This window comes from Narcine bancroftii, chromosome 4, assembly GCF_036971445.1.
Source record: "Narcine bancroftii isolate sNarBan1 chromosome 4, sNarBan1.hap1, whole genome shotgun sequence".
Classification (NCBI taxonomy): domain Eukaryota; kingdom Metazoa; phylum Chordata; class Chondrichthyes; order Torpediniformes; family Narcinidae; genus Narcine; species Narcine bancroftii.
The window spans coordinates 107,637,339-107,654,941 of record NC_091472.1 but is presented as its reverse complement, the minus strand read 5'-3'; positions in this window follow the sequence as shown (position 1 = coordinate 107,654,941).

The following is a 17,603-nucleotide window of genomic DNA, read 5'->3' as shown; positions in this document are numbered from 1 at the left end:
ACAAATAGCACTATGACAGGCCCTTCCAGCCCATGAGCCTGTACTGCCCCAATTGCACCCAATTAACCTACAATCCCCATTCACTTTGAAGGGTGGGAGGAAGCTGGGGCACCTGGAGGAAACCCACACAGACACGGGGAGAACATACAAACTCCTTACAGTGCCGGATTCAAACCCAGGCCACTGATGTTGAAATAGCTGGAGCAACTCAGCAGGTCAGCATCCATGGGTAGAAATGATCAGTCAAAGTTTCAGGTCCAGACCCTTTATCAAGATGTTGACAGGATACAGCATGTAGTTGACCTTTCATCTCGCATAGTGTAATTTGATTTGCAGAGATTACCTTTTAAGGGATCACACATAGAATGTATTAATTGTGGTTCATAATAAACAGTTAACTCCTGTCATTATTTTGTGATAAAATTTGATAAATCACGATGTCTTACCATCTTCTTTCAGTTTGATGTATTTATCTATTCCTTTAGATTTATTATCTCTTTTTCTGTCTTGACATTTTGTGGTACTTTACACTATTGTTGATGTGTCCTACATACCTGTGTGGCTGCATCAAGTAAGAATTTCATTGCATCTGTACATGTATGACAATAAACTTTCATCTCATTCTCATCATTTGCTTAATGATATGCCCAGTTCCAAAGCTGAAATGAAAAAATGATACCAGTGGCTGGTAAAATTCACAAAATCATTGAAACATTTCTCTTTAGTTGAAACATTTTAATTTATTTTTCTTCTGAAAATCTTTCTTTCAAAATTTATTTTTCTTTCAAAAGAGTCTGACTGGAATGCAGGCAACACATATAAAGGGGTGGTTCACATCCAAGCTTTACCCCACTGATGTTGCTTTCATTCCTATCTTCCTTTTTTCTTTTATTTTGGCTCATTTATTCACCTTTTTTTCCTTACTGCAGCTTTATAAATCACACCACAAAAGATCACTAGGTTTCCAAACTACTGAGCGTGATGCGCAGAGAACTTACTTTGGCTGCAGTACGCCACACCATAAATTACAATTTCAAATCTACAATTCCCTAAAACTAAATTCCTGATACAAGAGTTAAACAAGAAGATCTGCAATTGCTGGGATCAAATGCAATGACAAATGTACTGCAGAAATTCAGCAGCTCACGCAGCATCCATAAGAAGTAAAAGTTTAACCAACTTTCAGCCCTTCATCAAGAAAATGAAAAAAAAACAGGTAGATGTCTGAATAAAAAGGTGGAGGAGGGAGGAGGAGGGAAGAAGAGGAAGAGCAAAGGCTAACATTTCTTTTTTTTAAATATTTTATTAATTTTAATATAGAATGTTTACAGATAATATTCAATAAAATTCTATGGATAATTATATAGAATTAATAAAACATTCCATGTAACTAAAACATATATAAGTTGTAAATCATATCCAGAATTCGTATTCCTATATATTAAAAAAATAATAACAAAGAAGAGATTTAAAAAAATAATAAAAAGAGGAAAAGAAGAAAATAGGAGAAAATTCAAACCCCTGCCGAACAGCTTTGCCAGATACTATATGTGATTAATATTAAAAGAAAAATGAACTATTTAATTGCCATAAAAAAGGAAGAACAATTTTTAATAAACCCCATCTGATCTTCAGAAATAACTGATGTTAAAATATTTTCCTTCCTATTGGGTAAAACTTTAGTCAAAATTTTGGCGTCAACATTCAGTGAGGAGATTGGTCTATAAGAGGAACATTTGATTGTGTCTTTACCTTTCTTCACAATTTAAGATATACAAGCCACAATGAATTAATCTGGAAGTTTACCCTGTCTAAATTAATCTGCAAACACCACATTCAAGTGAGGAGTGAGCAATTGAAAAAATATTTTTAAAAATTCCACTGGAAAGCCATCATATCCAGGGGCCTTTTCAGATTGTAATGAGAAATTAGCATCTGTTATTTCCTCTTGCATGATAGGTTCATCCAGTCTAATTTGATTTTTTAAAAATACTTTATTTATTAAATCAAGATATGTTAAACATACAATGAATGGTACAACTTAAAAAGACAAAATACATACATGATATTTTTTATATTAAAAAAGTAAACACCTACAACCTTCACCCCCTTCCCTAACACACCTACACCCCTCTAACCTACCCCAAAAGAAAAAGAAGAAAGAAAGAAAGAGGAGATCACATAACATAAAATTCATTAATTACCATGGTTTGGAGCAACACCACTAAAGTGCGGAAAGGGGATTTAATAATTCAACCCCATATAATCCAAATACGGGATCCAAGTTTCACTAAAAAAATAATCATCACATAAATTATATGTTATCTTTTCCAATGGAATAAAAGATCTCATTTCCAAATGCCATTTCTGAATATTCAAATCACTAATTTTTCCAAGTAATTGCCAAACATTTTCTAGCCATAGCTAAAGTTAATCTCAAAAATGCAATTTGAAATTTATTTAATTTTAATTCTAAACTCAACCTCTTAATATTACCCAACAAAAATACTGAAGAATCTAATGAAAGTTTCATTCTCAAAATAGCTTCTAAAGGTTCCGTAAATCTATTCCAAAAGGGGTTCACTGTCTCACATTACCAAGTAAAATGTGAAAAAGAACCTACCTCCTAATGACATCTAAAACATAAATCCAAAGAAATAAACTTATATTTCCTTAATTTCTCTAGAAATAAATATAATTGATGAATAAAATTATAATGAACCAATCGATACCTTACATTTACAATTTTAGTCATACTATCCTTACATGAATTCATCCAATCATCCTGAGAAATAGATACAGCTAAATCTTTCTCCCATTTTAGTGTAGATTGATGAGCATCTGGCTTAAGACAGATGTAATAAAACATACATCTCAGTTATAAATCCTTTCTTGCCACCCTCAGTAAGTAAAATTTCAAACTTAGTTCATCTAGGTAATTGTAAAGTACGTCCAAAAATTATCCATTAATAAGGCTTTAATTTGACAATAAGAAAAAAAAGTATTCAATGATATATAATATATTTCTCTTTCATTGTTTGAAAAGAAATAAAATATCCAGCTCCATAACAATCTTGCACTAATTTAATACCCTTTTGATCCCATAACTTCAAAAGTTGATTATTAAGTGTAAAAGGAAAAAGCTTATTATGATATAAAGGAGTTTTACCTAAAATTTTACCTTGAGTACCTATGACTTCATTTTTTTAATGCCATAAATCCATTAAGTGTTTCAAAGCAGGTAAATTATAATTATTCACTAATTTAGGATTCTATCTGTAAATAAACTCATCAATCTTCTTCTTAACAATCTGAGAAAATTCAATATTATCCACTTCAAACATCCTATTAATAAATTTTAATTGTGCTGATTCATAATAATTTTGAAAATTAGGAAGTTGCAAGCCTCCTAATTCATATTTCTAAGTTAATTTCTGTAAGGATACCCTTACCATTTTATCTTTCCATAAAAATTTCCTCACTAAAGCATTTAAATCCTTAACATGTTTTGAGGAATCGTACAAGGCATAGACTGAAAAAGATATTAAATTCGAGGAAAATATTCATTTTAATGCAATTAACTCATCTTATTAATGTAATAGGTAAATTGTTCCACCGATTCAAATCATATTTAGTTTTAGACAATAAAGGCAAACACTTCAATTCATAGAATGACATATATATATTTTCTTTCTTTGGCTTGGCTTCGCGGACGAAGATTTATGGAGGGGTATGTCCACGTCTGCTGCAGGCTCGTTGGTGACTGACAAGTCCGATGCGGGACAGGCAGGCACGGTTGTAGCGGTTGCAAGGGAAAATTGGTTGGTTGGGGTTGGGTGTTGGGTTTTTCCTCCTTTGTCTTTTGTCAGTGAGGTGGGCTCTGCGGTCTTCTTCAAAGGAGGTTGCTGCCCACCGAACTATGAGGCACCAAGATGCATGGTTGGAGGCGATATCAGCCCACTGGCGGTGGTCAATGTGGCAGGCACCAAGAGATTTCTTTAAGCAGTCCTTGTACCTCTTCTTTGGTGCACCTCTGTCTCGGAGGCCAGTGGAGAGCTCGCCATAGAACACGATCTTGGGAAGGTGATGGTCCTCCATTCTGGAGACGTAACCCACCCAGAGCAGTTGGGTCTTCAGCAGCATGGATTAGATGCTTGCGGACTCTGCCAGCTCGAGTACTTCGATGTTGGTGATGAAGTCATTCCAATGAATGTTGAGGATGGAGCGGAGACAGCACTGATGTAAGCGTTCTAGGAGCCATAGGTGATGCCAGTAGAGGACCCATGATTTGGAGCCGAACAGGCTCGTGGGTATGACAATGGCTCTGTACACGCTGATCTTTGTGTGTTTCTTCAGGTGGTTATTTTTCCAGACTCTTTTGTGTAGTCGTCCAAAGGCGCTATTTGCCTTGGTGAGTCTGTTGTCCATCTCGTTGTCGATCCTTGCATCTGATGAAATGGTGCAGCCGAGATAGGTAAACTGGTTGACCGTTTTGAGTTTTGTGTGCCCGATGGAGATGTGGGGGGGCTGGTAGTCATGGTGGGGAGTTGGCTGATGGAGGACCTCAGTTTTCTTCAGGCTGACTTCCAGGCCAAACATTTTGGCAGTTTCCACAAAACAGAACGTCATGCGCTGGAGAGCTGGCTCTGAATGTGCAACTAAAGCGGCATCGTCTGCAAAGAGTAGTTCACGGACAAGTTTCTCTTGTGTCTTGTTGTGAGGTTGCAGGCGCCTCAGATTGAAGAGATCGAATCTGACCATTTCAATTTCACAATACGCCTACATGAAGAATAATCCATTTCAGCTAAAGGCATAATCTCACTCTTTTCCCAATTAATTTTATAACCTGATATTTCACCATATTGCTCCAGTCCATCATGCAAGTTCCTCAAAGAAGTCAAAGGTTTTGTTAAATATATAAAAAAATCATTTGCAAACAAGTTTTTTTAAAAAATTCATCAGATTTCACCTTAATACCTTCAATATTATTAACTTGTCTAATCATCTGAGCCAAAAGTTCAATAACTAATGCAAATAGAACTGGTGACAAAGGCAGTCTTGCCTCATCGATTAGTCAACATAAAAGGTAAAGATAACTGTCCATTTGTTACAACTCTAGCAGTAGGACTTCTTTATAAAGCCTTAACCCAACCAACAAAAAGAGGGCCAAAATTAAATTTCTCCAAAATTTTAAATAAAAAACTCCACTCTACTCTATCAAAGGCCTTTTCTACATCAAGGGAAATAACCATTGGTAGGTTAGATTCCTCCCAAGAAACATTAATTTAAGAAATCAACTTCACAATATTATGTGCCGAATACCGATTTTTAATAAAACCCATTTGATCCAAATAGATTAAATCTGGTAAATATTTAGCTAACCTATTAGCTAGAACCTTTGCCACAATTTTATAATCAACATTTAATAAAGGAATATGTCTATAAGACCCTGCTTTCAATGGATCCTTATCTTTCTTAATAATAACTGTAATAATTGCTTTAGAAAAATAATCCAGAAAAGAATGAACCTCTGTCGCCTGCTTCAATACATCCATCAATAAAGGGATTAATAAATCCTGAAATTCTTTATAAAATTCAGAAGTAAAACCATCATCCCCTGGAGACTTCCCAATAGGCATTGATTGAAGTGCATCTTTTACTTATTTAGTAGCAAAAGAAGCATCCAGATCTTTAATATCCTTATCACACAAAAAAGGTAAATACAAATCAGATTAAAAAATATTAATTTTCGCTTCATCTTCAAATACTTCAGAAGTATACAATTTTTCATAAAAATTTTGAAACATGTCATTAATTTCCTGAGGTTTATATGTAATCATTGAATCATATCTAATAGCATTTATATTCTAGAAGCTTTTTCCATTTTTAACTGCCAAGCTAATACTTTGTGAGCTCTTTCCCCTAATTCATAATACCTTTGTGTAGTTCTTTGTAATAATTTCTCAGATTTATAAGTTTGTAACAAATTATATCGTAACTTCATATTAACTAAACATACTTTCTTAGCTACCTCCTCCTCCAATCTATTTACTTCGGTTACCTGTTGTTTCTTAATTTTGGCAATATAACTAATAATTTGTCCCCTTAAATAAGCTTTTAAATTATCCCATAAAACAAAGTTACTATCAACTGAATCTATATTTATTTTTAATAAAGGTGTATTGATCCATTATAAAATTACAAAATTCCACATTTTTCAACAACAAAGAATTAAATCTCCACTGATAAACATTATCAATTCTTTCTGAACCAGTACACATTATTAATAACAAAGAATGATCAGACAAAATCCTACTCTTATATTCAGCCAATACTCAGCTTTGTAATTGTGCTGATACTAAAAATAAATCTATTCTAGAATATGTTGAAATGAATAAAAAGAAAAATATTTCTCTTTAGGGTTTAACTTTCTCCATATACCTACTAAATTCATATCTTTCATGAAAACCATCAATTGTTTAGCCATTTTGGTTCTAATTACTGATTTCATAAATTTATCTAATAATGGATCTAAACAACAATTAAATCACCTCCTGCCATAATTTTGTCATATGCCTGATTTAAATTAAGAAAAGAGTCCAACATAAATTCCTCATCGTCTATATTAGGAACATAAACATTCATTAAAGTCCAACACTCAGAAAAAATTTCCAATTAACAATCAAAAGTCTACCAACTGACTCAATAACTGATTCCAATCTTATTAATCAAAATGGCCACTCCTCTTGCTTTCAAATTAAATGAAGATGCTACAACTTGTCCAACCCAATCTCTTTTTAATTTCTGATGTTCCTTCTCAGTCAAATGTGTCTCTTGCAAAAAAGCAACATCAACCTTCAATTTTTTAATATACACCAGAACTCTTTTTCTCTTAATCGAATTATTAAGCCTGTTAACATTTAAAAGTAGCAAAATTTAAATTAGCCATCATAAAAAAACATTTCAATAACTACCTCACCACACATGATGAAGCACCTTCCCATGGCAACTACACAAAAAGGACCAAAAGATCTCCGCAAAGAAAAAAGAAAAAAAAAGAAACCCCCACACATATATATATATATATATATATATATACACACACATATATATATATAAACCCAAACAAAAAAAAACTGTAATACAGTATTACCACCCTCAATTATATGGGAGTGACCAATGCCACAAAGTGGTCAACAACCTCGGAAGGACCAGAAGCTAAACTACCTCCTCCAAACAGAACAAAAAATAATATAAACAAATCATTTCAAGTATGATTTGCTTCCTCCAAATCTCTATTGACTTGATCATCATAAATATCAATATCAATCAACTGCTGAGATTCCATCTCTCACCTTCCATTCTTCCTCTTCGGAACTATAATAGGCTGTTCAATAAATCTTTCTTGACTTTGCATCTCTTTATTATCCGGTAGAGAATTAGCGAATGTAAGAGCTTCAGCATCGTCACTAAAGAACTGAGATTGAAAGTCTCTATAGAAAACTTTAAGTACAGCAAGATATCAAAAAGCAAACTTATATAAAACAACTTTATCTGAATTAAATTCTTTACAACATTTAATAACAGCTTGTCTCTAATCAGCATAATAAAAACTCTGTTATTTTTAACTACTAAAGGGCCTTGGTTACTTCTCGCATTCTGAACAGCAACTTTTAAGATAAATTCTCTATCTTGATAGCATAAACATTTAATCAGGATAGAACGTGGAGCTTGACCAGGAAGAACTCTATCCAATTCCAAACCATTTGGAAAATATTCTTTCCCCAAAACTTCAGGTATCCACTTCTGAAAAAATTGAATTGGATCCGGCCCTTCAAAATCTTCTGGGAGACCAACAATTTTAACATTATTCCTTCGACTTTGCTTCTCCAAAGCATCAATTTTCTTCAACAAATCACTTCTCTGAAACCAGTAAAAGAATCCTCCATCTGCCCCATCTTTTCTTTACATTGTTCCACATCATCCTTACAATCAAAAAACTCTTCTTCATTCATCTTAAATTTGTCTTGCACTTTGTTAACCACTTTCAGAGACTTTGCCACATCCATCTTAAAAGAAGATATTTCCCCCTTCATGTCAGCAAGCTGTTCCTTCACAGATGAAAAACCTTGACCCATCTGAATTGCCAAATTTTCAATCTGTTTAGATATGTCAATTTGTGAAGCTGAATCTGAATAATGAGGATCAGATTTAAACTTTAAGGCCTGTTTAATTATGGGCCTACTCTTATATATAACAGTTTCTTCATCCTCCATACCTTGATCTTCTTCTTCCAGTCCTCCAGTATCTCCTTTCTCTTCCTCTGTAGATGCTGAAACCATTTCAGCCTAATTGCAAGTGCGGAGCCCCCCTCCCATCAGCCTAAGATCGCTGGGCCAAGAGAGGTTGGGCCCCCCACAGCCTGGGCCAGATTCGATGTAACGTGCATGCATGAAGTTTAACGCATGTGCGGTTGTTACTCCTGGTATGGTGGAGAACGACATCGGGTGCCGGCGCCATCTTCCTCAGCACTGCATGAAGTTGGTGCCAGTGTAAAGTGAATCTGATCAGAGGACTGGCACTGTGAATGCAGATGAGGAGGAATCAACTCCAGAGTCTCCACTTTAAAGGTAGGCCCAAATTCCTCTGTGCTTGATAACTGTTTAGAAGTCTCTTTTTTAGCTGTTCCTGCTTTTGTTTTCCTCATAGTTACTTCTGGGATATTTCAGCAATATGCTCAATATTTTCTGAAAAAAAATTAAAAACTTTAAAAATGGGTTTTTAATAGTTCTGCCAGGGGGAGGTGTCTCTCCACATCTTCTCCCTACGCTATCACGGCACACCCCACCCCTAATTTGATTTTCTGAAGAAATATTGGGGATGCTCAATTTGTTCAGAACATTTTTCATCAAATTACAATCACTTGTACATTCAAAAGAGTATAGCTTGGATAGAATCTTTTAAATATATCCTTTATCTCCAAATGATCGAAAGTCATAAAACCATTATCTTTACGAATCTTTGTAATGTGTTGTTTAGCACCAATTCCTCTCAACTGGTTAGCTAACAACTTACGAGATTTATTTGCCATGAATGTAAAGTGGACTTTTGGATTTCGAAAGATGGCAATTAACTGGATATGTTGAGAAAAGATCAAATTTAGTTTTAAGTTCAATCTGTTTTTTGTAAACATCTGAGTTTTTAGTTTGAGTGTATTGTTGATCTAACTGTTTAATTTGTTTAATTAACTCAGATCTTTATTTATTAGTCTTCCTTTTTTTAAATTAACAGTATACAAAATGATTTTCCCCCTAAGAAAAGATGTCTCCGAGGAAAGATTAGTATCAAAGAAAATATCTATTTGTTTTTCCATAATTTAATAAAGTCCTTATCTGATAATAATCTGATACTGAATTAAAACACCAGTGTCCTTTATCTTGAGGAAAATTAGGAAGAATCCATGACATAGTTACAGGGGGAATGATCAGATGATACAAGACTGGTATTCACATGAATAAGTTAGTGGAATTAAATCATTATCAATAAAAAAGTAATTGATATGTGAGTATGTTTGATGAACGGGAAAAGAAAGAGTATTCTCTACTAGTAGGATAAAAAAAAGCCAGTTATCAGAAATGCCATAGTCCAATAAAAAAAGAGTATATTTAATGAGGCCGATTTGTTTACTGTAGCTGGGTTAGAAGATGAATAATTGAGGACTGGATCCACCAGCTGCTGAAAGCCCCACCTAGCATGAATGAATATAAACTTAAATTTGGCAAGGAAGTAATTTTTTTTTCAAAAACTCCGGATCATCAACATTTGGAGCTTAAACATTTGCAAAAACCACCAATTTATCATGTAATTTCTCTGAAACAATAACAAAATTCCCATTAGAATATGAAACAACATTATGCATACTAAAAAGAATATTCTGATTAAAGAGAATCGATATACCTCCAGAATTAGATTTAAAGGAAGAATAATATTGTTGCCCTTTCCACTTCGACATCAGAGGCGAAACATCATTGCAAAGCATATGTATCTCCTGTAAAAATATAATTGCAGGTTTAAGTTGTTTTAAATGTGAGGCCTCTTTCCTTCTTTTTACTGGATGATTTAGGCCTTTTAAATACCAACTCAGGAACTTAATAGGATTAGCCATGATTATTCAGTTATAAAACATAAACACTGGCAGTAAAGCTAATTTCAGAGACTCTAATACACATGTGTAAAGCCAAGTTCGTGCATCATGCACAATGACCTTTGACCCGTAGATGGTCTTATTAAACCAGGGAGTATGATTTCCTAAGCTGGAACCGACATCCATAACAAAAAAACACCTTGGCAACATAAAACAACCATAAAGCCACCCCATTCCTCTCCAGTCCAACCTGCCAAAGTTTGTTGAATAGGCCGACAGTGCACTAATTAAATCTAGAATCCCCATTATCTTCCAGTTGAGATAAGGTGTTCTTGCTCTAAACCAAAATAAATAACAATTCGCACAGCTGCTCATAACATTAATCTATGTTTTGCTTAAATTACAATGTTCATAAGAAAAAAAGATTAAAAATTTCTCAAAATCTTCATTTAAATATATCACAAAATATACAAAATGAAATTATTTATCCTGATTTAGTAAAGCAATCTTTATTGTAAATACAATCAAAGCATGTCAAATTATTTTCCTTCAGCCATTTCAAATTCAAACAATTCCCAATAACAATGCTTTCCTGTAAAAGCCTTAAAAAACTAATGAATGAACCTTTTACATGTCAAAATTCAGTCATTGGTTCAAAACAGTGATTCAATTAGTCATTCAGTAATTGGAGTGGGAAGGCTATAAATATGCTCCTGAACTTCCTCCACTGAACCAAACCATTTCTTACTCCCATTTGGAGAGAGATCTGAAGTCTTGCTGGAAACAGCAGTGATGGCTTACACTCACGGTTGACATAACTTCCCTGTAGATGGCACGTTGCTTCATAACTTTGGGAGAGTAATCTTCAACAATTCTAAATTGTTTGTCGTGATAGCGCAGTGTGCCTTTCTGATGGGCTTTATGAATCAGCGGTTTGTAGCTGTGCTATGGTGGCACTACAACTCCCAGAAAGCATTGGACCCGCCATGTGATGTCAGTGTGTGATGACGTCAGCTCAGGTCGAGCGTATGATTGGGGCTTTTAAAAGGTGGCGTGAGTGATGAAGAGTAAATCCTTTTGATTCACTCCAAAAATGACTTGTGTGGTTATTTCGTCATGTCCATTGTGTTTCCAGTGGCCACATTTGGTGACAAAATTGTATTTTTGGACAAACATGGTCTCTGCAGCCATCGCTGTGAAGCTGCCACCTTTCTGGACAGCTGAGCCTGAACTGTGGTTCCAACAGGCTGAAGCACAATTTCACCTTCGCAAAGTAGAATTGGACACCACTCTTTATTACCATCTCATCAGTGCCCTGGTCCAGGCCATCGCTAAGAGGGTCGGTGACTTCCTATGGGATCCACCACATGCCAGCAAGTATGACGCTTTAAAAGCACTTTTGTTATGTGTATATGGTATGTCCTGTAGGGAAAGGGCAGCCAAACTATTACATCTCGATAGGTTGGGAGAACGCGCCCCTTCAGAACAAATGTATGAAATGGTATTCCTGGCAGCTGGTGAAAGGTTCAATATGTTATTAGAGCAGCTCTTTTTAAAGCAAATGCCAAATAATATTAGGCTCTTCTTAACCAAGTGTTCATTTGAAGACCCAAGGACTGTAGCAGCGGAGGCAAACATTCTAAAAAAACACAGCAAGAAAAAACAAATCTGCATAACCAACCCCTCTGATATTGACCCTGTGCTATATTCTAGTGCTCTTAGCATATCACTCCCTGCAAGCAGGCAACATGCCAAAACAGGCAAGCAGCCTGTGAACACCTCACCTTGGTGTTATTACTATAATTTTTGGGGAGTAAATGCCCACAAGGGCCTTCCACCCTGCCTGTTTCAGGAAATGCCTAGGCTAACCGCCAGTAAGGAAACATGCAAGCCTACATTATGTATGGGACCAGTTGTCCCAGCGAAAATTTCTGGAGGACACGGGTTCAGAAGTTAGTGTATTTCCACCAACCGGTTTTGACACATGCAATCTTACCCCAGACTTACAACTATGAACAGTTCATAGTTCCAACATTCCGACCTTTGGCACCACTGCAGTCCTTCCAGGCAGTTACTCGGCGTTTTGCTTGTGTCCACGTGGACATTGTTGGCCCACTTCCTATTTCAAGAGGATACCATTATCTTTTTACAGGAATAAACAAGTTTACACGGTGGCCCAAGGCCGTGACTATGCTAGATGCTACTGCAGATACTTGTGCTTGGGCGAGTTCCTGGGTGTCTCGTTTTGGTTTACTGGCATGTAACTTCGGATAGAGGACCACAATTTACTTCCATGCTGTGGATGGCCTTGTCTCGCTTGCTTGGTACAATTCATCATATGAAGGCTTATCGTCTCCAGGCTAATGGAATGGTGGAAAGATTCATTGTCATCTCAAGTCAGCCTTGATGACTCCGTTAGAGGGCCAGAACTGGGCTGATGAGCTGCTTTGGGTATTACTGGACATTAGAACAAGTCCGAAGGAGGATCTCCAACCTTCATCTGTTGGTGGTTGCAGGGGGAGTTTGTCCCTTATCATTCCAACTCCAACAATGATCCTAGGGAACTGTTAAGCATGCTAAGGAAGACTAGGAAAATTGACCCTATACTGCCATCGTCGCCTGGAGAACACTCTTTTTTTTGTGCCTGAAGACCTCAAAAACTGCGAATATGTCTTCGTCTGTAGGGGAATACTTGGTCAACCTTTACAGATGCCCTATCAAGGACCTTATACTCAGACAAACTTTGGACATTGGTGGGATACAACAGTCTTTCACTATTGATAGGCTTAAACCAGCTGACATGGACAAGTCTTCTCCACTGCTGCAGCCAACAGTCTGTCGCAGAGGTTGACCACCTAAAAGACAGACAAACCTTTCTGCCGGTTCTGGGGGTGGGGGGGGGGGGCAGCGGCACTGTGTAGCGGGACTCTGACAGCATTACAACTCTCAAAATGAATTGAACTGACCATGTGATGTCAGCACGGTTGGGGCTTTTAAAAGGTTGTTTGAATGATGAAGAGTAAATCCATTTGATTCACTCTAGAAATGTTTTGTGTGGTTATTTTGTTGTATCCAACTGGCCACAGATTCCTTTGCTAATCTTATAGGCACATAACCCCCGAACGTGGTTTTTGCCTTGGTTTAGGCTTGGGCAATAGTGAGCGATGTACTCTTTCATGCTCCCCTGTGGCGTTGGGAGCATATTATTCCCAAACGCCATTACCAACAACACAGAGAAAAATTTGGTAAGCATACCAGTTCAGTATCTTCAGCCAAGTCTACAAAACACAGGTTTTGCCTTCTTCAACTTTCCAGATCAAAAACTCTTGTCGTTAGCCTCTTGCTGTTATCTTTCAGGTTTTTGATCCAGTCTTTCAAATCCTTTAAAGTAGATTCTACTAAGGTTCCTTGCTTACCCTGTTCTTCAGTAGAAGTTGATTTTCCAGTGCCAAAAGCTTATCTTCTAGATGTTTAAACTCAATAAAAGTTTTGATTTCTTCAGGTGCTTCAGCGAAGCCCTCAATAATCAGGTTTGGCTGTGGATCTTGCTTCTTTCCTTGTTTTTCCAATCTTTCCGCTTCCTGTGGCCATTTCAAACACAGAATGTGAAATTTGACACCACTTTGAAAGCTTTAACAAAGTAAGCCGGGGAAGAAAGCATGCTAAAGGTGTGGTGCTGCGAAGGAGACATTTACTCGATGTCACACTTTAACCGGAAGTCAGACTAACACTTCTGTGAATCTGTATGGGGTCATTTACTGAATTGCTCCTGATGCTGCCTTCTCTACATCTGGAAAACTGGACGCAGACTGGTAAATCATTTTATTGAGCACCTTTGCCTGATCCACTGAAAGAGCAATTCCACGTACCATTGCCACATGTCTATCCATGACCTCGTGCCAAAGGAAGGTGACCCACAAGTTGTATTACATCTCGACTCTCTCCAACCAGATGGCACCCCTCCCCTGGTCTCTCTTTTCCCCTACCCTTCTGCTTTCCTCGAGCTCCCCACCACCTATCAGAGAACTACCCTTTCTAGCCCTTCCCCCCTATAATTTTCAGGTTCTTTCTTTTCTACTTTCCACCAGTATTCACCTATGATGTTTTGGCTATTAGCCTTCCCCTTTCTTCCTCTTCTCCTCCCCCCCCCCCCGAACCTTTTTATTCAGGCTTCTACCTTTTTTTTAAATTCTTGACGACGTTGTTTATCTTTAACTTCCCCTGGATGCGGCATGACCTGCAGCTGAGTTTCTCCGGCATTGCTTTGTTTTTACCAGACGTGAGGTTTTTCACGTGAAGAAAATAAAAATGAGATCAAGTCACTCTGAACAATCCCTAGCGATGAGGTTCAAACCGGAGCTCCCATATTCCTTTGTAGCTAGGAAATTGAGCTTACTTTGGGTAAATTACAAAAGAGAAGTGGTATCGAGGTATATTTTGTGCAAAGAAACAAATAACCTTTAAGAAAATTACTATTAAATTAATAGCCAAGTATGGTACTCTAATAAATGTGAGGAGAGTCAATCTGTGCTTGACTTTCAGAGGGTTGCTGAAGTGAAAATCATGCTGTACTGGAAATTATCTTATTCTAATACAAAACTGTAGACATTGTATTTCTGACGAGACATGACCTTTTCTTGTGTGCTGAAAGCTTTCCATTATGGTGTAGTGTTATCTCCACTGGTCTTTCAAAATCCACTGAAATGCAGAGTTCTAGTTTCTCATCACCAAGCACCACTACATACTCAAATACACAAAGCAAGATAAATATGCTTTTGTAGTCTATCATCAGCAGACTTATTTCAGAATCGCTCCGTCTTAGCTTGTTGAGAACTGTTGATGTAAAGGGATGAGGGAGCAATCTTTGTCTAATGCGTTGTCAGAAAGGAATTGTGAAGTAGTTTTCTGATTGGTTGGGCAGTGTTATAAGCAGTGCAACTTCGTTCCATTTTACAACTTTTCACCTTTTAACAATAAATCTGATGTTGCAAGATCTGGCTATCGCCAGCAAAGAAAGGCAACAGTAGCAAAGCTATTAAAGGAAGACGCATAGCACAGCCAGTGACTTTATTGGGACTCTGAAACACCCACACACAATGAAATACAGAACTCAATTTTGTGTTCTGTGGGAGGCGCAGAAATATTGCAAATAGCCACAACACATTTACGGCTGGAATAGATAATTAATCAGCGGGTTCCATTTCTTGACTGTGAAGTTGCTATTGCCAAAAGGACACATGAGTGGACAATGTCCATGATGACCTTACTGAAAAGAATCATGAAAAGTATTATCACGTGGGCAAGAAATTAAAGAGACCATAACCCACAGAATAGCATCACAGTGTGAATCAATATCTGAGGATCAAGAGAAAAACATTGAAGAGGAAACATAGCAAGTGTATTTACATTCTAATGAGTGTTTGACCCAAAGATTTCTTTGAGGTTAGTTTTTCATACACTAGGTTTAATTTTACTTCCCAGGCTCACACAAAGCCATACTTTCTGGTAAATGTAAGCCCTCCTTATTTATCCACAAAAGATAGTTCTCCAATAGAGTTTATCCAGTTATATCTAGTCTGCACAGCTACACTTCCTCAGACCAAATCCAGACTAGTTTGTAGGTTGTGCTACATGAAAATGAAAGAATTCTTGGCTAATGTTCTGTGAAAACACAGACAGTCTTCTGAGATTATTTTTTACTCAGTGTGTTAAAATATGTTGAATGTTTCATAAACTTGGCCACACAAACATAAAAATTCCTTCATTTATTTAATAGAAATGATATATTAGCGCTGTTAACTTGAGTGAATTGAAATTAAGATCCTGAATCAGGCAGTACCAATACACAGTTTTCGATATTCTCAATAACAAATATTTTGACTTGAAAAATTCTTTTTGCAAAGTGAATACTTTTAATGTGATCCAATTCTTTGCTTCATTTCGTTAACAATCTAGTTTGAACATTGATAAATAATTTTACAATTTTGACAAAAAGAGAGTGAGACCCAAATCTCTCATTATTTCTAGGAATACAGCATAAAAATGAAAGTCTGTAGTGGCTCGCTAACCAGGACGCAACCCGGTACACAAAATGGCCAACAAACGCGGCGACTATGCAGATCCTGCGGGGCCCAACGACCTTCATTCCAGGTGACCACCAACATGATGGGAAATGACGAGCAACAGCGGGAATGCCTCCCAATTGGAGGTCAGCGCTGCCGTGACGTCACACCTGTCATCAGCAGTGGGGAGAGAATGTAAGCAGAGCTGCCAGTGGAATAAATCGGCCTTCGACTTCGACTCCTTGTGTGTGTGTCTCCTTTCCACACTTCGTGGCAGCACGCACACTACATTGGTGACCTCGTAAGTCTAACTGATAGTTTGGACCCGAAGATGGTGGATCAAGCAAGCCTCATGCAGTTTTGTTGAAGCTGCCAAGGAACTTGATACTCTTGATGACCTCAATGATCAGCAGGGCATGATCTCTCCTCTTTTTCTTCCTTCCTTTTTGAGCTGAGGGTCCAGTCTTGGATCCAGAGACGCAACCACTACAACTTGTCCCTGGTATGTCATCCCCACTAACGGTCTCCAAAACAGTATACTTATTGTTGTTGGGATTGGCCGCAGGGGTGCTCTGCTCTCTCTGTCTATTCCCCTTCCCTCTCCTGACAGTCATCCAGTTACCTGTCTGCTGACTTTTAGGGGTGACTGTCTCCCTGAAACTTCTGTCTACTACTACCTCTGCCTCTCTTAAGATCTGAAGTTCATCCAGTGCTAGCTCCAGTTCCCTAACTCGGTTTGTCAGGAGCTGCAGCTGGATGCATCTTTTACAGGGGTAGTCATCAAGAACAAATGGACTGACCCTGACTTCCCACATCCTACTGTCTGATCCCTTCACTACACACTGAGAACTGTGGACTGAGCCTTTCACTGAATGGGGGGAGCTATCTGATTATTTCACTGTGCACAAGGAACTGTGTCTAATCCTTTCACTACTCAGCAGGAGCTGTTATCCAATCCCTTAACTGTGCACCAGTAACTGAGGTCTGATTCCCTTCACTTCTTTTTCTTTGGCTTGGCTTCACAGATGAAGATTTATGGAGGGGTATGTCCACATCTGCTGCAGGCTCGTTGGTGACTGACAAGTCGATGCGGGACAGGCAGGCACGGTTACAGCGGTTGCAAGGGAAAATTGGTGGGTTGGGGTTGGGTGTTGGGTTTTTCCTCCTTTGTCTTTTGTCAGTGAGGTGGGCTCTGCGGTCTTCTTCAAAGGAGGTTGCTGCCCGCCGAACTGTGAGGCGCCAAGGTGCACGGTTGGAGGCGATATCAGCCCACTGGCGGTGGTCAATGTGGCAGGCACCAAGAGATTTCTTTAAGCAGTCCTTGTACCTCTTCTTTGGTGCACCTCTGTCTCGGTGGCCAGTGGAGAGCTTGCCATAGAACACGATCTTGGGAAGGC